This window comes from Carassius carassius, chromosome 38 (assembly GCF_963082965.1).
Source record: "Carassius carassius chromosome 38, fCarCar2.1, whole genome shotgun sequence".
NCBI lineage: Eukaryota > Metazoa > Chordata > Actinopteri > Cypriniformes > Cyprinidae > Carassius > Carassius carassius.
Genome location: NC_081792.1, coordinates 1077889 through 1102692, shown reverse-complemented (window position 1 = coordinate 1102692; position 24804 = coordinate 1077889). Strand labels below are relative to the sequence as shown.

Here is a 24804-nt window from a genome sequence, read left to right as displayed (position 1 = left end):
TGTGAGCTCTGTGAACACAATACAATTAGCGCAGCTGGAATTTGGCAGGATGTGGTGTCCTTTTATTAATATGCACTATGTTGCCAGGCTGGCTTTCCCACTGTATAGCATCTGGGTCCTGTAAAAGAAATTAGATGTTTTGATTTTGATGAGGACTCCTCACCATTGTAGAGTAAATAGTACTTTCACAGTCTTAACATGATACCTCATGCCTTCTGGAATCCAGAGAGATGGTCTCCTCCTCATCATCGTCTCCATCATGTGCTGTTGCTGCTGCACTGGGGCTTTCACCCGATCACATTTAATCGGATTCATATTGAAGCTAGTAGACAAGACATGCCAGGCCTACAGTATGCCTTTGATGGAGTACTCACTGGATCAGCATCGTCTGGTGCTTGTGCTGGTGGCTCTAACAGGAACACAGTGCTGCCAGGCACTGCAAGGCAATAGGTAAACCAAAGTCAGACAGTCCAAATTGATTCAATATGAATGTGGTTGTATCCCATGTAGAGATGGAAGGACATACCTTGAATGAAGCGGGTGGCATCTTGGGAGGAACCTATGCTCGTCTCTTTCCCCCCCAGGGATCCCCTCTAAGACGGGCCTGCCTTTATTTAGCTCCAAGGCCATGTCCTCTGCTGGGGTAAGGTCAGCCTTTGGTGACCCACCACCCGTGCCTTGTCTGTGGGTATTCTTTTTCACTGCTAAAACAGTACAGACAATGTGTGAGCAGGCACCTTCTGGGTACAATATATGCTTGTGCTTTGTTAAATATTAGTCAGGGACCATACCATTCTGCAGAATGTTCTTGTATTTGATTTTGACCTGCTGCCATGTCCGTTTTGGCCCGTTCATGTTTAATCTACATCACACGCGCGCACACACACACACACACACACACACACACACACACACACACATTCTTTATCACAAGAACATTTAATGGAGTCACACTGCAAAAAAATGACTTGGTATTTTTGTCTTGTTTTCAGTAAAAATATCAAAAAAAAAAAAAAAACTTAAATAAAGATGTATTTTCTTGATTTGCTAAATGACCTAGCAAAATAAGTATAGTTTAGACAAAAAATATAAACTTTAAGTAAATGTGTGCTTAAAACAAGCAAAAAATAAATAAAAGATCTGTCAATATAATAAGAAAAATTCTCTTGAAATAAGTTTACTTTTTCCATAAACACTTAATTTTAGAAAAGTTCTTGTTTCACTGGCAGATTTTTTTGCTTATTTTCCTAGGTAATTTTGCTCAAGAAAATATTTAAGATTTTTAGATATTTTTTTTTTACTGAAAACAAGACAAAAATACTAAGAAAGAAAGACATTTTTGCAGTGCAGTGAGCAACCGACCTTGGGTCCTTTGAAAGGCGCTATATAAATTAAAGTGATTATTATTAAAGCTCATCTGTTTATTCAATTAAATTTTATTTATATAGCACTTTTCACAATTGTTTCATTTCTTTCAAAGCAGTTTTACATTAATAAAAGCAGGAGAAACAAAAAAAACGGTGGACAACATACAACGGCTAAGATTAAACCGTACTCAGCGTAGTAACGTTAAATAATAATGTAAGGCTTTAATAATAATTTATCATAGCTTTATACAGTGTGATGGAGTTACTTTACACAATTTCAATCATATCTGCAGTGCATTTCAATTAAAAATTTAACCGTTTAATAATTACAGTACAACTGCATTTTTGGAGATGTGAATTAAATATTTGAATTGTAATTGTGATGTTTCATCGGAGCGGTGAGTGTGTAATTGTGCACTACTTACGCATTCAGGCGGTCTGCAATACTTTGCCACGCTTTTTCTCTTTGCTTTATCACTGTGGCGGTGTTGCCTTTCTTCTTAATTATATATTTTACCTCCTCGTATGCATCCATGAGGATTTGTGCTTCCGACGGGGAAAAGTACGCGGCTCTAGTTGCCATGGTAAATCAGTTAATCTGTGATCTGTGGCGGGGTCTATTTGAGTGAGCCGTGAGCGCGCACCTATCCAGGATTGGTTTCACCTGGCTTAATGAATCCGTGTCTGCTCATCCTGGCTTGGTCTTTGTGCAACCAATTAAGCCTGGACGCACATGTTTTGGCTTCATTGAGCTCAGCTAAGTCATTTATCCCGGATGTCTTAATTCTACTTTTGTGCAACAGGCCTCAGGTTAGATCGATTCCTGTTTGATTGGACATTTAGTAGTTAATGCCCACCTCCAATATACGTGATACGTGAGTCTGATGTGATTGCTTTATCCGGAGATTGGAGGAAAAAAAAGACGAGAGGAGAGGCGTTATTAGAATAGGTGTGCAAAAAGGTTGGTTCTAATCGAAATCTACCGTTTTAATAACACAAAAAGAAACTTGAGTCAAGCCTTCATATTTTTCCAGATACGTTTTTTGTTTAGTTAAGTGTCTGATTGAACACAGGAAATGTGTTTGCCTGTTTTATTTTGATTCGTTTTCGAGTGAAAGACGTTGAGGCCTGTGTGAATATACAGCGATTTCAGTTAGAAAGATTGTCACGTTAGTCTTATTTTATACTATTCATCGTGCTGTTACAAGTAAAACAGTTGACGTGGGAAGAGTAAGAGGAGATCAGATAGCCCTGTTGAGCCACCGGAAGCGCTCACAGGTCCTCTGATAACGAGGGACTGTACAGCTGCAACCGGATAGCACGCCCAGCCACCGGGAGTGTTGGGTGTTCCTCCGGCATCGAGGGAGCGACGGCTGTTAGTGGAGTTGGTGCGAGCCGAGTTTGACGAAAATCGGGACCGCGTATGGACTTACAGGTACTGCTTATGGGTCTTATTTTAGCTCATTGAAGAGAGAAGAGGCCAGTTTGCATTTTAAAGGCCACTACGCACCCAAGCAACGAATAAGGCCTCCATCGAGGTTGGGTTTGAGTGTGTTTATGGTGTGAGTGGGCCCACTGTTTAACTATTGTTTTTTTTTCTGTATATTAAGTTTACGGTTACAGTTCGTAAAACGCTGAAACGTGTTACTGGGATTACTAGTGTTATATCAGTGCTCTAAGTAGTACGCGAATTAAGTGGATTTATTATTCACTGATAATTCTCAGTTTGTGTTGCAAAGAGTGTACATATAGTGTCAAATAAGAGAAACGAAAAAGTGTTGAGACTTGTAAACTTGGGTATATTTCCCTAAGGGATTTTCTAGTATAATTTAAGTATTCTAATCCATGTATTACTGGTTTATCAGTATTGAATATTAATACCTGTACTTATTCAAATTGAAATTACCTATTGGTTATTGCTAATATATATTATCTGAATATTTATATCTGATATTTATACCATCCTATTAATATATAAATACAATTATATATTGTATTTCCTTATTATTATTATTATTATTATTAATCTATATATATTTTTTTGTTTGTTAAATAAATTGTTTCTTTTGGATACGTGTTTCAGATTAGTTATTTAGGAAACCAATAACTCTCTTCAAAACTTGGTTTCAGAGATGGGGGCTTAAATTATAGTCGAGAGACACTAATAAAAGGAACCTGGTGCTCCACCCATTAGAACTTAGGTCAGGACACACCTAGGAGGACAGGGGCGCTACATGAACATGCACCACTTGTGGTGAAATTAACCAAAATCCAACTTTTTCTCTATGCATATTTCTACAGTATTATGGGACAAAACTTACAAAAATGGATTCTTCGGAGCTTGCAGAGTACAGCTGATGAGACTTCAACCACGAAATCACAAAAATGTATCTGTCATGGGGCTGGTGTCGTCGGATAGAAGTCCTCACGGCCTGACGTTGACCCGATTTTGGTGCAGTTTGGCCGCGTTTTGGCGGAGTAACAGTTTGGCAAATTTGTGACATTTTGGTGAACATGCACCACTTGTGGTGAAATTAACCAAAATCCAACATTTTCTCTATGCATATTTCTACAGTATTATGGGACAAAACTTACAAAAATGGATTCCTCGGAGCTTGCAGAGTACAGCTGATGAGACTTCAACCACGAAATCGCTAAAATTGATCTGTCCACGGAAACATTAGGAAGGGCGTGCTGAATAAATGGCAAATGGGATTTTTTTTTGTTTTTTTTAAATGTCCATTTACAATTTATTCAGCGGGACCTCCGTAGTGCTCCCGTGAACATAAATTTTTATGCAAATTCTACTGTATTATGTGACAAATCTTACATAAATGGGCTCTTCTGAGCGTGCTGTGTACAGTTGAGGTGTTTCCATTAACAATATTGCACTCATTTGAAATAAATCATGTTAAATAGACTTGCTATTTGATAATCTGCAATTGGACACATATGCTGTCAAATAAATTGAGGGTAGACATGCACTTTTATAATTTAATAGAATTGCTATTTGTTAAACCTCAGGTGCACACATATCCCACTTGCCATTTATTCATATTGGATGGATACCAAGTTTGGGGCACCGTATCTCCTTCTCCCGGGGGTTCAGGGACTTGGGGCCGGTGGTGTCGGATAGAGGTCCTCAAGGTCTAATATTAACCAGAGGTTGGTGTTTTTCCCCTCTTTTTGAGTGAGTTATGGCCGGTCAAATTTTGGGACTTTTTGCATTTGCGGGGCCGTATCTCTGGCCCCCGGTGGTCTATCGACTTGGGGGAGGTGGCTTCAGAGAGGGCCCTTCGAGTGCTATCAAGTCACACAGTTTCAATTTGCTAGGTCTCTTCCTTCCATTTGACTATCAAAAATGCGGGGGGCCATAACTCCGCCCCCTGGAGTTTTATGGATGGGGGGCCAGCGGTGTTCGGTGGGCCTTCTGTAGGTCTTACTCTGACCCGAGTTTGGTGCTGTTTGGCCCCGTTTTGGCGGAGTTACAGCTAGGCAAAGTTTGTGACATTTTGGTGAACATGCACCACTTGTGCTGAAATTAACCAAAATCCAACATTTTTTCTATGCATATTTCTACAGTATTATGGGATGAAACGTACATAAATGGATTCCTCTGAGTGCCCTGAGTACAGTACAAGTGTGTTCTCTAGTCCTCATCCTAAAATTTTTCTTCCAACTTCCACCCACCTCGAGCTGCCTTCTCTAGCCGGGGAGGGTGAACCCTGGCCAGCATGGATGAGTAGGTTCGAACCTATCAGAAGCTCAGGGTTCTGTAGTACTACTGCTGTCCAAAAAGTCACTTCTGGTGCAGGAAGATGTGCTGGCTTTTGGAGGAGAGAAGCAAAAAACATCAAGCTTTCCCATACCAGGAGTCGAACCGAGGCTGCCTGGGTGATAACCAGGAATCCTAACTACTAGACCATATGGGGTTTGGACACCTTAAATTGGCCATTGGCGCACTTTCCATACATGTGGTCAGTGTGGGTGCAGGATCTTGTAGTGGCCTGTTGCTTTAGGTCTGCGATTGTAACAATGTGATAATAATTTGCCAAAGCAAGAATTATCCAAAAGGACGGTTTTCTGAATTACATAGTGTTGTATGCATTCAAGGGATCTGTTTTATTTACTCACCCCGGGGGTTCAGGTTATTTGGGCAGATTCCTGTGATTGCTGAATTGGTACATCGAACTGGTAATTAAGCTCTTTCCAGTTGAAAATACTTGTGTCATCCATTTGAAAAGACGCACTGCAACCGTTATCTAGAGGAAAAACTGCCTATCGTCACTCTGTCAAGGTACAAAAATGACATTGTGAGGGTAACAATGAAAGTGAGACCAATTTTTAATCGGCAAAGTTGCTGCTTATTCGCTCCTTCAGTTTAACTCAGTTTACAACTTATTCTCAATGTCCAGGTGGCAATTAGTGATAAGGCTTCCAAATGGCAAGCCCATGACATCAAAACCACATGGCATTACACCCTTCAAAGTAGTAAAGCAGTTACAGAGTAGAGATGAAATTGTTCAATCTAGAATCAACTGGCCCACCAGCCTGCATTTTATTACCACGTTAATCGCCCAGCTTATCTGAGAGCTTGTGTGATGAATGGCAATACCGAAGCATGTTACGCGACTCCCCATAGACATCGGAACCTCAATCTATCAGGGTTCTGTAGCTCTACTGCTGTCCAAAAAGTCACTTCCGGTGCAGGAAGATGTGCTGGCTTTTTGAGGAGAGAAGCAAAAAAGATCAAGCTTTCCCATCACGGGAGTCGACCCCTGGCTGCATGGGAGAAATCCAGGAATCCTAACTGCTAGACCATATGGGAACTGGCCAGCTTTAACTGGGCACAAGCTTGTGGGCCACTTTCATTAAATCTGGCCAGTGTGGTTTACAGAAATAAACAGTGTTACATGCATTCAAGGGACATGTTTGTTGACTCACCCCGGGGGTTCAGTTTGTTGGCCAGAGTCCTGTGATTGCTGAATTGATACCTTGAACTGGTAATTAAGCTCTTATCCAGGTGAAAATACTTGTGCCATGCATCTGAAAACCACATTGCAACCGTTATCTAGATGAAAAACTGTCTATCGTCTGTCTGTCAAGGTTCAAAATTGACATACGAATGGCAATACCGAAGCATGTCCGTGTCTCCCCTAGACATCGGAATGGGTGTGCAGAATATGTCTTTTTTGGAAAAAAAGAAGAATGCCTGGAGATTTGCCTTTTCTTCTAGATTTTGGAGAAGAAAAAAAAACACAACAACAAAATAAGCCGGAGAAAAACAACCACAGAGCGAGCCAGCCAAGAGTCGAACCTAGAATCTTCTGATCCGTAGTCAGACACGTTATCCATTGCGCCACTGGCCCACCGATACTGAGACTCCCGATTGCTACAGAGTTGTTGGTTTTAGATGTGACAGTGGCAAGCATTGCTGTCTGCTTATTCTCACCTTGTTATCAGGAGGTAAGCCCACCAGCCCACCAGCCCCTCCCTGGTGGTCTAGTGGTTAGGATTCGGCGCTCTCACCGCCGAGGCCCGGGTTCGATTTACCGTCAGGGAAAGCTCTTTTGGCTTCCAATTGTGGACTGCGAATTCAAGCTCTGCTAACAGCTGCCAGAAAGCCAGCTCCAAACCAAAAAAAATGGTGAGCACTTGAAAAAAAGACCTCCTTCGAGCCGGAGTCAAACCAGCGACCTAAGGATTGCCAACACTCTAAACTACAGTCCTCTGCTCTACCAGCTGAGCTATCGAAGGGGTAAAGTATTAGACAGAACCTCGGCATCTGGTGCAGGAAGATGTGCTGGATTTTTGAGGAGGGAAGCAAAAAAAAAAGCATGCGTTCCCATACCGGGAGTCGAACCAGGGTCGCCTGGGTAAAAACCAGGAATCCTAACCCCTAGACCATATGGGATTTGGACACCTTGAACTGGCCAGTAGTGCACTTTCCATACATGTGGTCAGTGTGGGCGCAGGATCTTGTAGTGGCCTGTTGCTTTAGGTCTGCGACTGTAACAATGTGATAATCATTTGGCAAAACAAGAATTATCCAAAAGGACGGTTTTCTGAATTATATAGTGTTGTATGCATTCAAGGGATCTGTTTTTTTTTACTCAGCCCGGGAGTTTAGTTTATTTGGGCAGATTCCTGTGATTGCTGGATTGATACCTCGAACTGGTAATTAAGCTCTTTTCCAGGTGAAAATACTTGTGTCATCCATTTGAAAACACACACGGCAACCGTTATCTAGAGGAAAAACTGCCTATTGTCACTCTGTCAAGGTACAAAATTGACATATTGTGAGGTTAATAATGAAAGTGAGACCAATTTTTAATCCGCAAAGTTGCTGATTATTCGCTCCTTCAGTTTAATGCAGATTACAATTTATTCTCAATGTCCAGGTGGCAATTAGTGATAAGGCTTCAAAATGGCAAGCCCGTGACATCAAAACAACATGGCATTACACTCTTCAAAGTAATGAAGCTGTTACAGAGTAGCGATGAAATTGTTCATTCGAAAATCAACTGGCTGCCAGCCTGCAGTTTATTTCCCCTTTAATCGCCGAGCTTGTCGGAGTGCTTGTGAGACGAATGGCAATACCGAAGCAGAATCAGAATCAGAATGAGCTTTATTGCCAGGTATGTTTACACATACGAGGAATTTGTTTTCATGACAGAAGCTCCGCAGTACAATAGAATGACAGCGACAGAACATAAAGCACATAATAAAAGAATATAAAAATACAAATAATACAAATAAGTAGATAAGGAATGACAATATACAAATTGACAATTGTAGGCAGGTATATTACAAAAATGCTGTTATGTATGTACATGTATATTATGTGCAAAATTTAAGTGTATACTAAGTATGTGTGTTAGATAAATTAAGTGTATGTGTATATAAATATAAAGTGTAGTGTGTTCAGTGTGTATCAGCTGTTCATAAGATGGATTGCCTGAGGGAAGAAACTGTTCCTGTGTCTGGTTGTTCTGGTGCTCAGTGCTCTGTAGCGTCGACCAGATGGCAACAGCTCAAAGAGGGAGTGTGCTGGATGTGAGGGGTCCAGAGTGATTTGAACAGCCCTTTTGCTCACTCTGAATAAGTACAGTTCTTGAATAGATGGGAGAGTTGAGCCGATGATTCTCTCAGCAGTCCGGACTACCCTCTGTAGTCTTCTGAGGTCAGATTTAGAAGCTGAGCTGAACCAGGCAGTTACTGAAGTGCAGAGGATGGATTCGATGATGGTGGAGTAGAACTGTTTCAGCAGATCCTGTTGCAGGTTAAACTTCCTCAGCTGGCGAAGGAAGTACAACCTCTGCTGGGCCTTTTTCACAATGGAGTCAATGTGAATGTCCCACTTCAGGTCCTGAGAGATAGTGGTGCCCAGGAACCTGAATGACTCCACTGCAGTCACAGTGCTGTTCATGATGGTGAGTGGGGGGAGTGCAGGGGGGTTTCTCCTGAAGTCCACAATCATCTCCACTGTTTTGAGCGTGTTAAGCTCCAGGTTGTTGAGAGTGCACCAGACAGCCAGCTCTTTAACCTCCTGCCTGTAAGCAGACTCGTCACCATCCTGAATGAGGCCGATGAGTGTGGTGTCATCTGCAAACTTCAGGAGCTTGACAGAGGGGTCCTTAGATGTGCAATCATTAGTGTACAGGGAGAAGAGCAGTGGGGAGAGAACGCAGCCCTGGGGAGCTCTGGTGCGGATTGTACGGGTGCTGGATGTGTATTTTCCCAGCCTCACTAGCTGCTGCCTGTCTGTCAGGAAGCTGTTGATCCACTGACAGACGGAGGTGGGCACGGAGAGCTGAGTTAGTTTGGGCAGTGTTACAGCCTCAGCCTTATGGGTGTTGCCTGTGTGTATTTGTGTGTTTGTTTCGTTTTCTAATCGGGGGTTTCTTTCTGAATGTAGGCTCCGCCCTTGCGCACCTGTGGCCCGTTGCTCTGATGGCTCGTGCTGAGCATATAAGTGGAGTGTGAAGGAGGGTGAGGCGCGACGGTGACTCCGTGCGCGTCATGATGCCTAGCCGCTGGTCAACTCAAACTGTGTTCTTTGTCTTTTGTGCTACTATTTTGTTTATCTTTGTTAGTGTTTGTTATGTCTGTATTGACTTTAGTGTAGAGTAAATGTGTGTTTACATGTGAAGAGAGAGAAAAAATTGAGAGACGTGAGTTTGTGCAGTCATCCTATTAGTCTTAATAAATGTTTTGAACTGCTCTCTGCCTTGCGTCTCCTTTTATGTTGCTGAACCCTTTAGCAACGAGCATTTTAACAACACGGGTTCGTTACATAAATGGGGGCTCGTCCGGGATCTTGTCGTCCAGGATTTGTGTCCGAGTAGTAGCAATTTGATTGATCTCATTTGATTCAGGTGATCCATATTCTCTGGTTAGAAAGAGTAAACCAGCGGGGCTGTGCTTAGCGCCAGTCCTGACGACGGTTTACTGTTTATTGTTTTCTTTGTTATTTTAGTTTGTTGTTTTTGGAGGTATTCCGGGGGAGAGAGCGATCTCTTAATCGGTACCCTCTGAAGATTAGGTAGGGGATAGTTAGATTAATGGTGAGGTAGGTAGGTCCAGAGAGTGTTGGATCATTCTGATTGTTTTGTGTTTTCTTTTTTAAAAGATGGCAACGTTTGAGTTAAATCAATTTATAGATCAGCCTAGTGTTGAAATATTAGAGACATGTCGGAAAAATGATTTGTTTCTTATTGCTCAACATTATGAGATTTCTATCTCTAGAACACTACGTAAAGAAGAGTTAAAAGCTTGTTTAGTGGCTAGTTTGATTACCAAGGGGGTATTTCCTTCTGAGACTGTTCCAGCAGCGGAGTTGGCGGCACCAGCTGCAGGAAGTTCGCCCTTACGTGTATTGAGTGGTATTCCAGTGACTCCAGTGACTGTGGCTGGCGCGGAGGTAGGTCCGTCTTTTTCGATGCCTAAATTTGAACCTCTTTCACTTTCCACCGAGGCATCATCTGGTTTGCCTTTAGAGTCACGTTTAAAGATACGTTTAGCACGGTTACAATTAGAGACTCAAGATAGAGCTCAGGCGAGACAAGATGATTTGAAGCGTCAGATCGAAATGTATCGAATTGATGCAGATACAAAAGTGCGACTGCGGGAGTTGGAGTTGCAGGTTGTTCCAGAAGTCCCTAAAAAATCTACTTTAAAAACATCTAGTTTGAAGGGTAATTCGGAGACACTGGCTGGTCCATCAAATTCGAGTATTAATTCTGTCTCGGCTGGTACCGCATCTGAGTCTGTAGTAGCGCCGGTTTCGACACATTTTGATGTGGCTAAAAATATCGCTATTGTTCCACCCTTCCTCGAGAAGGAAGTTGAAGCGTATTTTCAGGCGTTTGAAAGAGTTGCGGGTGTATTAAGATGGCCAACCGAGGTTTGGGCACTAATGTTACAATGTAAACTATCAGGTAAGGCACAAGAGGTGTGTGCATCTCTCTCGTTAGAGGACAGCGTGCAGTATGATGCCGTGAAAAATGCAATTTTACGAGCATATGAATTAGTTCCTGAGCACTATCGACAACGATTTCGTACCACGAAAAAAGGTACGTCTCAAACTTATGTCGAATTCGTTCGCGAAAAGGGCATTTTATTTGATCGGTGGATCAAAGCGTGCAAGGTAACTGATTATAATTCATTGCGAGAATTGTTGCTGATCGAAGAGTTTAAAAACTGTGTTTCGGAACGTACTGCGTTGTATTTAAACGAACAAAAAGTCAGCACGGTACAACAGGCTGCTGTGTTGGCTGCCGAGTACGCATTAATGCACAAAACGGTGTTTTTTAAGCGTTCGTCTGATTCTGGGGGTCCCTCACTAAAAGAAAATGAAAATCTTTCTGATTCAAAAAATAAATGGGTTCCTACCAGTCCGAAGTCCAATAGAGAGTGTGGTTATTGTCACAAGATGGGACACATGATGGCCGAGTGTCGTACTCTAAAACGGAAACAAGAGCGACAAGAGTCCTCATCGTTTCAGCCTCGAGGTTCTGTTTTGGTGAAAACTTTGTCTCCATCATTCTCTGGTTTTCCTGCGACTCTTGATAGCTGTTTTCAGCCTTTTGTGTTCGATGGATTTGTGTCGTTAAATGAGAAGGTCGAAAGCCGAAAACCTGTAAGAATTCTCCGTGATACCGGAGGGTCTCAGTCCTTTATATTATCAGATATTCTGGATTTTTGTGCTGATTCGGCGTGTAATACAAGCGCGATTGTGCAGGGTATTGAAATGGGTTTTGTTCCTGTTCCACTTCATCGTGTATACGTTTCTTCTGATTTGGCATCTGGGTGTTTTGAGGTTGCCGTTCGTCCCTCTTTACCTGTGAAAGGTGTTGACTTCATCATGGGAAATGACATAGCTGGAGGTAAGGTAATGCCGGTAGTGCAAGTGGTTGATGTCCCGTGTAATGATTCGCAGGCTGATGCACTTGGTAAGAATTTGCCAAATGTGTTTAGTGCTGTGGTGACGCGAGCACAAGCGAATCGTGACATTCAGGAAAGTGATATTCTTGGCGATTCTGTCTTTTCAAATATTTTGAAAACTGATGTTCTTCCTGATTCTCCAGACTCGTCTAAAACGACTTCTCGGTCATCTGTTTGCTTTGATCTTACCGCTGACTTGTCTGTCTCGCGTGAGACTCTGATTGAAGCTCAGCGAAGTGATCTATCATTAGACAAATGTCGTGCGAGTGCTGAAAATGATAAAATGTTGCTGCGTAACCACCAGTTTTACTGGAACGATAATGTGCTCATGCGTAAATGGAGTAGATCGTTAAATCCTGAGCAGCGGGAAGAGTGGAATGCGGTGCATCAAATTGTGGTACCTTTAAAATATCGACCACATGTTTTATGTCTGGCCCATGACCATCCTTGGTCTGGACACCTAGGGATAACTAAAACCTATAACCGGGTGCTCCAGCATTTTTTCTGGCCAGGGTTCAAATCTGATGTCGTGAGGTACTGTAAAACATGTCATATTTGTCAGGTCAGTGGAAAACCTAATCAGGTGGTACCGCCTGCTCCTCTCTGTCCTATTCCTGCAGTCGGCGAACCATTTGAGCGTGTTCTAGTTGATTGTGTGGGTCCACTCCCTCGGGCTAAGTCTGGTTGTCAATATTTGTTGACAATCATGTGCGTAGCTACACGTTTCCCAGAGGCCATTCCGTTACGGAATATAACGGCTAAGACTGTAACTAAGGCTTTAACGAAGTTCTTTACAACTTTTGGGCTACCGAAAACTGTTCAAACGGATCAGGGTTCAAATTTCGTGTCGCACGTTTTTCGTACATCATTAAAGGCTCTTGGGGTATCTCACGTCGTATCAAGTGCATATCACCCTGAGTCGCAAGGAGCTTTGGAGAGGTGGCACCAAACATTAAAATCTGCGCTGCGGAAGTATTGTATAGAGACTGGAAATGAGTGGGATGATGGAGTCCCATTGGTTTTGTTTGCGGTGCGTGAGGCGCGACAGGACTCGCTTGGGTTTAGCCCGTCAGAGCTTGTGTTCGGACATAATGTCCTTGGTCCTTTGAAAATGTTAAAGGAGGAATTTCTCTGTAATGAATCGTCTGCGAAGCCCAACGTCCTTGATTTCGTATCACGTACTCGTGAATGTTTGCAAAATGCGTGTACTGTGGCGAGGGAAGCACTTTCTCTGTCACAAAAGAAAATGAAGAGAAATTTCGATAGGAAAGCAGTGGTGCGTAATTTTCTGCCAGGAGAGAAAGTTCTAGTGCTGTTTCCCATTCCTGGATCCTCTCTCTCTGCGCGTTTCTCCGGTCCTTACGTGATAAAAAGTAAGTTGAGTGAAACTGACTATATCTTATACACTCCAGAACGGAGGCGAAAAACCCGTTTATGTCACGTGAATATGATGAAACCATATTTATGTCGTGTTGAGTCAAAAGAGAACACTGAGGATTTGGTCTGTGAACCGGTGACTGAGTTAACCACTGAGCATGTTTCACTGCTAACTTATGCTTTGCCTACCGACACTGAGGATGATGGGTTGAATGTATCTATGGAAGCTTTAAAAGGAGGATGTTTTGAGAACTCTGAAGTTTTATCTTCGCTTCCTTATCTTATCTCTCGCCTGAACAGCGACAAGACGTAATGAAGCTGATAGATAGTTTCTCGAGTTTGTTTAACGACGTTCCTCCCGGTACTAATATCATCCAGCATGACATCGAGGTCGGTAGTTCATTGCCAATCAAGCAACATGCTTATCGTTGCCCAATAAATAAGAGAGAAGCAATGAAAAGTGAGGTTAAGTATTTATTGCAGAATGGTTTCGCTGTCCCGAGTAATAGTCCATGGAGCTCGCCGTGCGTTCTCGTACCAAAGGCTGATGGGTCTTTACGTTTTTGTACTGACTTTAGAAAGGTAAATTCTATCACTGTGGCTGATGCTTTTCCGTTACCGCGAATGGACGATTGCATTGACAGTCTTGGGGGTGCGAAATACATCACTAAGTTAGACCTTTTGAAAGGTTATTGGCAGGTTCCTTTAACCGAGCGCGCTTCTAAGATCTCCGCGTTCGTAACCCCTGATGCTTTTCTGCAGTACACGCGTATGGCCTTCGGTTTGCGGAACGCACCAGCAACGTTTCAACGTTTAATGTTTATCGTGTTAGGCGAAGTTCCAAACTGCAATATCTATTTAGACGATGTGGTCATTTATTCGTCTACATGGGCTGAACACATGTTGACTTTACATGACGTGTTTCACCGATTAGAAGCGGCTTCCTTAACGTTAAACCTAAAAAAATGTGAATTTATGAAGGCTTCTGTCACCTATTTAGGGAAGCAGGTGGGAAACGGTCAGGTACGGCCAGTGGACGGAAAAGTGGCTGCTGTCCTCAGCTACCCAGTGCCTACTACGAGGAGAGAATTACGTAGATTCCTGGGGATGGTTGGGTACTACCGGTGCTTTTGTAAAAATTTCTCGAGTGTCGTTGCCTCTTTAACAAAATTGTGTAGTCCTAAAGTTTGTTTTAACTGGACTAATGAGTGCCAGCAGGCATTTCTCTCTGCAAAATCTCTCCTTTGCAGTGCACCTGTTCTGTCTGCTCCAGATGTGACTCGTCCATTCCAGCTTGAGGTAGATGCTAGTGCGGTTGGAGTGGGAGCTGTCTTGCTGCAGGAGGGTGCTGACGAAATAGGCCACCCAGTATCGTACTTTTCAGCTAAGTTTAACCGTCATCAGTTGAATTATTCAACAATCGAAAAAGAGACTTTAGCTATGTTGTTAGCATTACAACATTTTAACGTTTATGTGGGGTCTAGTTCTTCTCCTGTCGTTGTTTACACGGATCATAATCCGCTGGTTTTTCTGAGCAAAATGTACAACCATAATCAACGATTGATGCGTTGGGCTTTAATGGTTCAACCATATAATTTAGAGATCCATCATAAAAGAGGATCTGACAACGTGGTTGCAGACGCGTTGTCTCGCGGATTAGTTTAAGCTTTCTGTGTGATTTCATGCAGAATCAGTTTTCTTTTCTCTTCTAAAGGAATGAAAAGAAAAAAAAAAAAATCTGATTCTTCCTTTAGGGGGAGAAGTGTTACGGCCTCAGCCTTATGGGTGTTGCCTGTGTGTATTTGTGTGTTTGTTTCGTTTTCTAATCGGGGGTTTCTTTCTGAATGTAGGCTCCGCCCTTGCGCACCTGTGGCCCGTTGCTCTGATGGCTCGTGCTGAGCATATAAGTGGAGTGGGAAGGAGGGTGAGGCGCGACGGTGACTCCGTGCGCGTCATGATGCCTAGCCGCTGGTCAACTCAAACTGTGTTCTTTGTCTTTTGTGCTACTATTTTGTTTATCTTTGTTAGTGTTTGTTATGTCTGTATTGACTTTAGTGTAGAGTAAATGTGTGTTTACATGTGAAGAGAGAGAAAAATTGAGAGACGTGAGTTTGTGCAGTCATCCTATTAGTCTTAATAAATGTTTTGAACTGCTCTCTGCCTTGCGTCTCCTTTTATGTTGCTGAACCCTTTAGCAACGAGCATTTTAACAACACGGGTTCGTAACAGCAGGAGGAGGTTTGGCATGATCGTGTTAAAAGCCGAGCTGAAGTCCACAAACAGGATCCTCACATAGGTTCCCGGTCTGTCTAGGTGTTGCAGAACATAATGCAGTCCAATGTTTACTGCGTCGTCCACAGACCTGTTTGCTCTGTAGGCAAACTGAAGAGGATCCAGCAAGGGTCCAGTGATGTCCTTCAGGTGGGCCAGCACCAGTTTTTCAAATGACTTCATGACTACGGATGTTAAAGCCACAGGCCTGTAGTCATTTAGTCCTGTAATTTTGGGTTTCTTTGGGATGGGGATGATGGTGGAGCGTTTGAAGCATGATAGGACTTCGCACAGCTCCAGCGATCTGTTGAAGATCTGTGTGAAGATGGGGGCCAGCTGGTCAGCACAGGATTTCAGACAGGCTGGTGTAACACAATCTGGGCCTGGTGCTTTTTTCCTTTTCTGCTTCCGGAAGACCTGGCGCACCGCATCCTCGCTGATCTGTATTGCAGGTGTGGGGGAGAGGGGGGATGCAGGAGGTGTGAATGGTGAGAGTGCTTGATTGGAGAGGTGTTCAGGATGGGTTGCAGGAGCTGAAAATGGTGTGAACGGTTGTGTGGAGAGGCATTCAGGGTTGGTTGCAGGAGTTGTTATTGGTGTGAACGATTGTGTGGAGAGGCATTCAGGGCAGGTGATGGGTGTTCTTTCAAACCTGCAGTAAAACTCGTTCAGATCGTCTGCCAGTCGTTGATTTTCCATAGTGCTGGGGGGTGGTGTCTTGTAATTGGTGATCTTCTTTAGACTTTTCCACACTGTTGCTGAGTCGTTCGAAGTGAACTGAGTCCAATTTGGCAAAACAAGAATTATCCAAAAGTACGGTTTTCTGAATTATATAGTGTTGTATGCATTCAAGGGATCTGTTTTTTTTACTCAGCCCGGGAGTTCAGTTTATTTGGGCAGATTCCTGTGATTGCTGAATTGATACCTCGAACTGGTAATTAAGTTCTTTTCCAGGTGAAAATACTTGTGTCATCCATTTGAAAACACACACGGCAACCGTTATCTAGAGGAAAAACTGCCTATTGTCACTCTGTCAAGGTACAAAATTGACATATTGTGAGGTTAATAATGAAAGTGAGACCAATTTTGTATCCGCAAAGTTGCTGATTATTCGCTCGTTCAGTTTAATGCAGATTACAATTTATTCTCAATGTCCAGGTGGCAATTAGTGATAAGGCTTCAAAATGGCAAGCCCGTGACATCAAAACAACATGGCATTACACCCTTCAAAGTACTGAAGCAGTTACAGAGTAGCGATTAAATTGTTCATTCGAAAATCAACTGGCTGCCAGCCTGCGGTTTATTTCCCCTTTAATCGCCGAGCTTGTCGGAGTGCTTGTGAGACGAATGGCAATACCAAAGCATGTGGTCGCTGTTGGACAGTGTTTTCTCTACTTCCTGTTGGCCTTCTGTAGCAAATTGTAGCTCCGTGTAGCTGTTTTTATTTTATTTTTTCTCTAGAATCTTTATCTTACTATCACTCTCTGTTTTTTAAAGTGGTAAAATATAACTTAATTCACACCACATTTCTGATATTATCGATCAATCTTATCAGATTAACTTTGATCGTTCACTTTTATTTTATATCCGTGAGTGCAGTACACCTGCAAAGCGTTAGCACTCGTTAGCTTGTCATTAGTGTTTTCATTCAAACCTATCGCTGTTTTTTTTTTTTCTCCTCTCCCTCGCTCCAGTTTTTCACAAGTTCATCAAACAACCGCAGTAAGAATATTTCATCAAGCACGGTGAGTAATGGCTTCTCATATCATTGTTTCTTGCACCTCTTGCCACATGTACAGTTTATCTATCTCTGTCACTGATGAGGGATTCACATGTGATAAATGCAGGGAAATAGTTAGGCTGACAGAGAAGATTTCAGAATTAGAGACACGCATCCAAACTTTAATTGAGGACAGTAAGAATGTTAGGGCTCTAGATAAGGCTTTGGATGCGTCTAGCTCAGGGATTCCTGTACATTGTTCGGTTCCGGAAACAGAGCCCCAGCAGCAGGGCAACTGGGTGACTGTGAGGCAGCATAGTCGTGGGTCAAAACACCGCTCTTCTGTTCCGATCAAAACATTAAACAGGTTCTCCCCACTCAGTGATGCACCCACTGAGAAACCTGATGAAAGTGCTCTAGTTATTGGTGATTCTATTGTACGGAACGTGAATATAGAGACACCAGCCACCATAGTCAAATGTTTACCGGGAGCCAGAGCGCCTGACATCTTGGCAAATTTAAAAGTGCTGGCTAATGCTAAACGTAAATACAGTAAGATTGTTATTCATGCCGGCGCTAATGATGTTCGACTTCGCCAGTCGGAGATCACTAAAAATAAAATTAAAGAGGTGTGTGAACTTGCAAGCACGATGTCAGACACTGTAATATGCTCTGGTCCCCTCCCTGCTTACCGTGGTGACGAGATGCATAGCAGATTGTCATCACTCAATGGCTGGATGTCTAAGTGGTGCCCACAGAATAACATAGGTTTCATAGACAATTGGACGAGCTTTTGGGGCAGACCTGACCTGTTTAAAAGAGATGGTCTTCATCCCTCCTGGGGTGGCGCCACTCTTCTCTCTAGAAATTTGGCAAATAGTCTTAGTGTTTATACTTGATTAACTGGGGCCCAGGTCAGGAAGCAGACAGACTGGCTAAACCGACCGTCTGCTAGCTGCCTCCCGTCACAGAGGTCAGTTAATTCTCAGCACATAGAGACTCTTTCACCTAGATATCACACTATAGAGACTGTGTCTGTTCCCCGAACTAGAAAATACAAAAAACGTCCAAACCAAGTTAAGATTAACAATTTAATTGAGGTTCAACAAATAAAAAACAGAAGCAATATGGATAAACAAATGATAAAGCTTGGCTTATTGAATATCAGAACCCTTTCTACGAAAACACTTTTTGTAAATAATATGATCACTGATCATAATATAGATGTACTCTGTTTGACAGAAACCTGGCTAAAACCTGATGATTACATTATTTTAAATGAGTCCACCCCCCAAGATTACTGTTATAAACATGAGCCGCGTCTAAAAGGCAAAGGTGGAGGTGTTGCTTCAATTTATAACAACGTTTTCAGGATTTCTCAGAGGGCAGGCTACAAGTATAACTCGTTTGAAGTAATGGTGCTTCATATAACATTATCCAGAGAAACAAATGTTAATGATAAATCCCCTGTTATGTTTGTACTGGCTACTGTATACAGGCCACCAGGGCACCATACAGACTTTATTAAAGAGTTTGGTGATTTTACATCCGAGTTAGTTCTGGCTGCAGATAAAGTTTTAATAGTTGGTGATTTTAATATCCATGTTGATAATGAAAACGATGCATTGGGATCAGCATTTATAGACATTCTGAACTCTATTGGTGTTAGACAACACGTTTCAGGACCTACTCATTGTCGAAATCATACTCTAGATTTAATACTGTCACATGGAATTGATGTTGATCGTGTTGAAATTATTCAGCCAAGTGATGATATCTCAGATCATTATTTAGTTCTTTGCAAAATTCATATAGCCAAAATTGTATATTCTACTTCTTGTTACAAGTATGGAAGAACCATCACTTCTAACACAAAAGACTGCTTTTTAAGTTATCTTCCTGATGTATCCAAATTCCTTAGCATATCCAAAACCTCAGAACAACTTGATGATGTAACAGAAACTATGGACTCTCTCTTTTCTAGCACTTTAAATAAAGTTGCTCCTTTACGCTTAAGGAAGGTTAAGGAAAACAGTTTGACACCATGGTATAATGAGCATACTCGCACCCTAAAGAGAGCAGCCAGAAAAATGGAGCGCAGCTGGAGGAAAACAAAACTAGAGGTATTTCGTATTGCTTGGTGGGAAAGTAACATATCCTACAGAAAAGCATTAAAAACTGCTAGATCCGATTACTTTTCTTCTCTTTTAGAAGAAAACAAACATAACCCCAGGTATTTATTCAATACAGTGGCTAAATTAGCGAAAATTAAAGCCTCAACAAGTGTTGACATTTCCCAACACCACAGCAGTAATGACTTTATTAACTACTTTACTTCTAAAATCGATACTATTAGAGATAAAATTGCAACCATTCAGCCGTCAGCTACAGTATCACATCAGACAGTGCACTATAGACCCCCTGAGGAACAGTTCCACTCATTCTCTACCATAGGAGAGGAAGAATTGTATAAACTTGTTAAATCATCTAAACCAACAACATGTATGTTAGACCCTATACCATCTAAGCTCCTAAAAGAGGTGCTTCCAGAAATCATAGATTCTCTTCTGACTATTATTAATTCCTCATTGTCATTAGGATATGTCCCCAAAACCTTCAAACTGGCTGTTATTAAGCCTCTCATCAAAAAACCACAACTTGACCCCAAAGAACTAGTTAATTATAGACCAATCTCGAATCTCCCTTTTCTGTCCAAGATACTAGAAAAGGTGGTATCCACACAATTATATTCCTTCTTAGAGAAAAATGGTATATGTGAGGATTTCCAGTCAGGATTTAGACCGTATCATAGTACTGAGACTGCTCTCCTTAGAGTTACAAATGATCTGCTCTTATCATCTGATCGTGGGTGTATCTCTCTATTAGTTTTATTGGATCTTAGTGCTGCGTTTGACACAATTGACCACAACATTCTTTTGCATAGACTTGAACACTTTGTTGGCATCAGTGGAAGTGCATTAGCATGGTTTAAATCGTACTTATATGACTGCCATCAGTTCGTAGCAGTGAATGAAGATGTATCCTATCGATCACAAGTGCAGTATGGAGTACCTCAAGGCTCAGTACTAGGGCCGCTACTCTTCACGCTTTATATGTTACCCTTGGGAGATATCATCAGGAAACATGGTGTTAGCTTTCACTGTTATGCTGATGATACTCAGCTCTATATTTCTTCGCAGCCCGGTGAAACACACCAATTTGAAAAACTAATGGATTGCATAGTCAATATAAAAAACTGGATGACGAGTAATTTCTTACTGCTAAATTCTGAAAAAACAGAGGTGTTAATTATAGGACCTAAAAACTCTGCTTGTAATAAACTAGAACACTGTCTAAGACTTGATGGTTGCTCTGTCAATTCTTCGTCATCAGTTAGGAACCTAGGTGTGCTATTTGATCGCAATCTTTCCTTAGAAAGCCACGTTTCTAGCATTTGTAAAACTGCATTTTTCCATCTCAAAAATATATCTAAATTACGGCCTATGCTCTCAATGTCAAATGCAGAAATGTTAATCCATGCATTTATGACCTCAAGGTTAGATTATTGTAATGCTTTATTGGGTGGTTGTTCTGCACGCTTAGTAAACAAACTACAGCTAGTCCTAAATGCAGCAGCAAGAGTTCTTACTAGAACCAGGAAGTATGACCATATTAGCCCCGTCCTGTCAACACTGCACTGGCTCCCTATCAAGCATCGCATAGATTTTAAAATATTGCTTATTACTTATAAAGCCCTGAATGGTTTAGCACCTCAGTATTTGAATGAGCTCCTTTTACATTATAATCCTCTACGTCCGCTACGTTCTCAAAACTCAGGCAATTTGATAATACCTAGAATATCAAAATCAACTGCAGGCGGCAGATCCTTTTCCTATTTGGCGCCCAAACTCTGGAATAACCTACCTAACATTGTTCGGGAGGCAGACACACTCTTGCAGTTTAAATCTAGATTAAAGACCCATCTCTTTAACCTGGCATACACATAACATACTAATATGCTTTTATTATCCAAATCTGTTAAAGGATTTTTAGGCTGCATTAATTAGGTAAACCGGAACCGGAAACACTTCCCATAACACCCTATGTACTTGCTACATCATTAGAAGAATGGCATCTACGCTAATATTTGTCTGTTTCTCTCTTGTTCCGAGGTCAACGTGGCCACCAGATCCAGTCTGTGTCCAGATCAGAGGGTCACTGCAGTCACCCGGATCCAGTACGTATCCAGACCAGATGCTGGATCAGCACCTAGAAAGACCTCTACATCCCTGAAAGACAGTGGAGACCAGGACAACTAGAGCCCCAGATACAGATCCCCTGTAAAGACCTTGTCTCAGAGGAGCACCAGGACAAGACCACAGGAAACCGATGATTCTTCTGCACAATCTGACTTTGCTGCAGCCTGGAATTGAACTACTGGTTTCGTCTGGTCAGAGGAGAACTGGCCCCCCAACTGAGCCTGGTTTCTTCTCCATTCTGTCACCGATGGAGTTTCGGTTCCTTGCCGCTGTCACCTCTGGCTTGCTTAGTTGGGGACACTTCATCTACAGCGATATCGTTGACTTGATTGCAAATAAATGCACAGACACTATTTAACTGAACAGAGATGACATAACTGAATCCAATGATGAACTGCTTTTAACTATCATTTTTGCATTATTGATACTGTTTTCCTAATGAATGTTGTTCAGTTGCTTTGACGCAATGTATTTTGTTTAAAGCGCTATATAAATAAAGGTGACATTGACATTGACATTGACATGTCCGTGTCTTCCCTAGACATCGGAAAGGGTGTGCATAATATGTCTTTTTTAGAAAAAAAGAAGAATGCCTGAAGATTTGCCTTTTCTTCTGGATTTTGGAGAAGAGAAAAGAAACACAACAACAAAATAAGCCGGAGAAAAACAAGAACAGAGCAAGCCAGCCAGTCGTCGAACCTAGAATCTTCTGATCTGTAGTCAGACGTGTTATCCATTGCGCCACTGGCCCACCAATAGTAAAGACCTCTGATTGCTACAGAGTTGTTGGTTTTAGATGTGACAGTAGCAAGCATTGCTGTCTGCTTATTCTCACCTTGTTTTCAGGAGGTAAGCCCACCAGCCCACCAGCCCCTCCCTGGTGGTCTAGTGGTTAGGATTCGGCGCTCTCACCGCCGCAGCCCTGGTTCGATTCCCGGTCAGCGAAAGCTCTTTTGGCTTCCAATTGTGGACTGCGAATTCAAGCTCTGCTAACAGCTGCGAGAAAGCCAGCTCCAAACCAAAAAAATGGTGAGCACTTGAAAAAAAGACCTCCTTCGAGCCGGAGTCGAACCAGCGACCTAAGGATTGCCAACACTCCAACCTACAGTCCTCCGCTCTACCAGCTGAGCTATCGAAGGTGCAAAGTGCTAGACAGAACCTCGACATATCACGGTCTTGTAGCTCTACTGCTGGCCAAAAAGTCACTTCTGGTGCAGGAAGATGTGCTGGATTTTTGAGGAGGGAATCAAAAAGGAGCATGCGTTCCCATACCGGGAGTCAAACCTGGGCCGCCTGGGTGAAAACCAGGAATCCTAAGCGCTAGACCATATGGGATTTGGAAACCTTAAACTGGCCATTGGCTTCTGGCGCACTTTCCATACATGTGGTCAGTGTGGGCGCAGGATCTTGTAGTGGCCTGTTGCTTTAGGTCTGCGACTGTAACAATGTGATAATAATTTGGCAAAACAAGAATTATCCAAAAGGACGGTTTTCTGAATTATATAGTGTTGTATGCATTCAAGGGATCTGTTTTTTTTTTACTCAGCCTGGGAGTTCAGTTTATTTGGGCAGATTCCTGTGATTGCTGAATTGATACCTCGAACTGGTAATTAAGCTCTTTTCCAGGTGAAAATACTTGTGTCATCCATTTGAAAACACACAAGGCAACCGTTATCTAGAGGAAAAACTGCCTATTGTCACTCTGTCGAGGTACAAAATTGACATATTGTGAGGTTAATAATGAAAGTGAGACCTATTTTGTATCCGCAAAGTTGCTGATTATTCGCTCGTTCAGTTTAATGCAGATTACAATTTATTCTCAATGTCCAGGTCGCAATTAGTGATAAGGCTTCAAAATGGCAAGCCCGTGACATCAAAACAACATGGCATTACACCCTTCAAAGTAATGAAGCAGTTACAGAGTAGCGATTAAATTGTTCATTCGAAAATCAACTGGCTGCCAGCCTGCAGTTTATTTCCCCTTTAATCGCCGAGCTTGTCGGAGTGCTTGTGAGACGAATGGCAATACCGAAGCATGTCGGTGTCTTCCCTAGACATCGGAAAGGGTGTGCATAATATGTCTTTTTTGGAAAAAAAGAAGAATGCCTGAAGATTTGCCTTTTCTTCTGGATTTTGGAGAAGAGAAAAAAAACACAACAAAATAAGCCGGAGAAAAACAAGCACAGGGCGGGCGGGCCAGCCAGGAGTTGAACCTAGAATCTTCTGATCCGTAGTCAGACACGTTATCCATTGCGCCACTGGCCCACCAATAGTAAACACCCCTGATTGCTACAGAGTTGTTGGTTTTAGATGTGACAGTGTCAAGCATTGCTGTCTGCTTATTCTCACCTTGTTATCAGGAGGTAAGCCCACCAGCCCCTCCCTGGTGGTGTAGTGGTTAGAATTCAGCGCTCTCACGCTGACTAGCCAATAGGACCGAAGGCAATTCCAGGGAGGCGGGACGAAAAAAATACACAGAATCAGAGGTTCGAATCCTGTCTCGGCCACAAATACCATTAAATTAGTTTGTATTCGTTTTTTCATCTAGATACACTTTAGGTACGATTAACATATAATAAACGAACTTTGTGAACAAAGATAAAATAAATATTGTAATAATTGTTGTTTTGTAGGATGTAAAAAATGTGCAACGATCTTAAGAAACAAATTTATTTTTAATATAGAAAATTGTGAATTATTAAAAAGAACATTTTGATAATGTTTCAGGCCTTTATTTTTAAAGAGACATCTATTTATATTTGTATAACTGTGTACAAAAAAACCCATATATATATGTAATATAACTAACACTCACAAAAAAGTAAGTTTTCCATTTTATTTATAGTAAAGTAATTACTTATATACTTATTATAAAAATGATAAGAAAAACTAACCAAAATATATAATGATTAAATAAATATATCTTAATAAATCTTAATAAATATTTACATTATAATAGGGAATAGTTATTTTTAATATAGAACAATTAGAATAATTAAAAAAGAACATTTGGTAATGTTTCAGGCCTTTATTTTTAAAGAGAAATTAATTTTATATTTGTATAACTATGTACAGAAAACCCATATATATATATATATATATATATATATATATATATATATATATATATATATATATATGAAATATAACCAATAACAGCAAAAAAGTAAGTTTCTAATTTTTATCTATAGGTCAGTAATACATATATTATATAAAACGGAAAAATTTTATTATTAAAGTACAGTACTTACCAAAATATTTAATAGTTAAATAAATAAACATTGTAACAGTCTTGACCTGTCACATTAGTTTCCTGTGTGGGTATGTAAGGCTTCTACCTGACAATAGGGGGAGAGAGTGTGCT

General features: G+C 41.6%; 1 long non-coding RNA gene and 3 other non-coding genes across 4 annotated transcripts; all 4 read right to left on the bottom strand.

Annotated features, from left to right (window-relative positions):
• Positions 1–76: 76 nt before the first annotated feature.
• LOC132118918 (uncharacterized) lies at positions 77–1904 on the bottom strand. Its single transcript, XR_009426074.1, has 5 exons — positions 1793–1904; positions 792–862; positions 527–704; positions 206–436; positions 77–118 (listed from the first exon to the last, which is right to left on the bottom strand). It is a non-coding gene; the product is annotated as an uncharacterized LOC132118918 (long non-coding RNA).
• Positions 1905–7036: 5132 nt separating this feature from the next.
• Positions 7037–7124, bottom strand: trnay-gua (transfer RNA tyrosine (anticodon GUA)). Its single transcript is given in 2 exon segments — positions 7037–7072; positions 7088–7124. It is a non-coding gene; the product is annotated as a tRNA-Tyr (tRNA).
• A 15367-nt stretch (positions 7125–22491) lies between these two features.
• trnay-gua (transfer RNA tyrosine (anticodon GUA)) lies at positions 22492–22579 on the bottom strand. The gene is given in 2 exon segments: positions 22492–22527; positions 22543–22579. It is a non-coding gene; the product is annotated as a tRNA-Tyr (tRNA).
• A 1053-nt stretch (positions 22580–23632) lies between these two features.
• Positions 23633–23705, bottom strand: trnar-acg (transfer RNA arginine (anticodon ACG)). Its single transcript has one exon. It is a non-coding gene; the product is annotated as a tRNA-Arg (tRNA).
• Positions 23706–24804: the final 1099 nt, after the last annotated feature.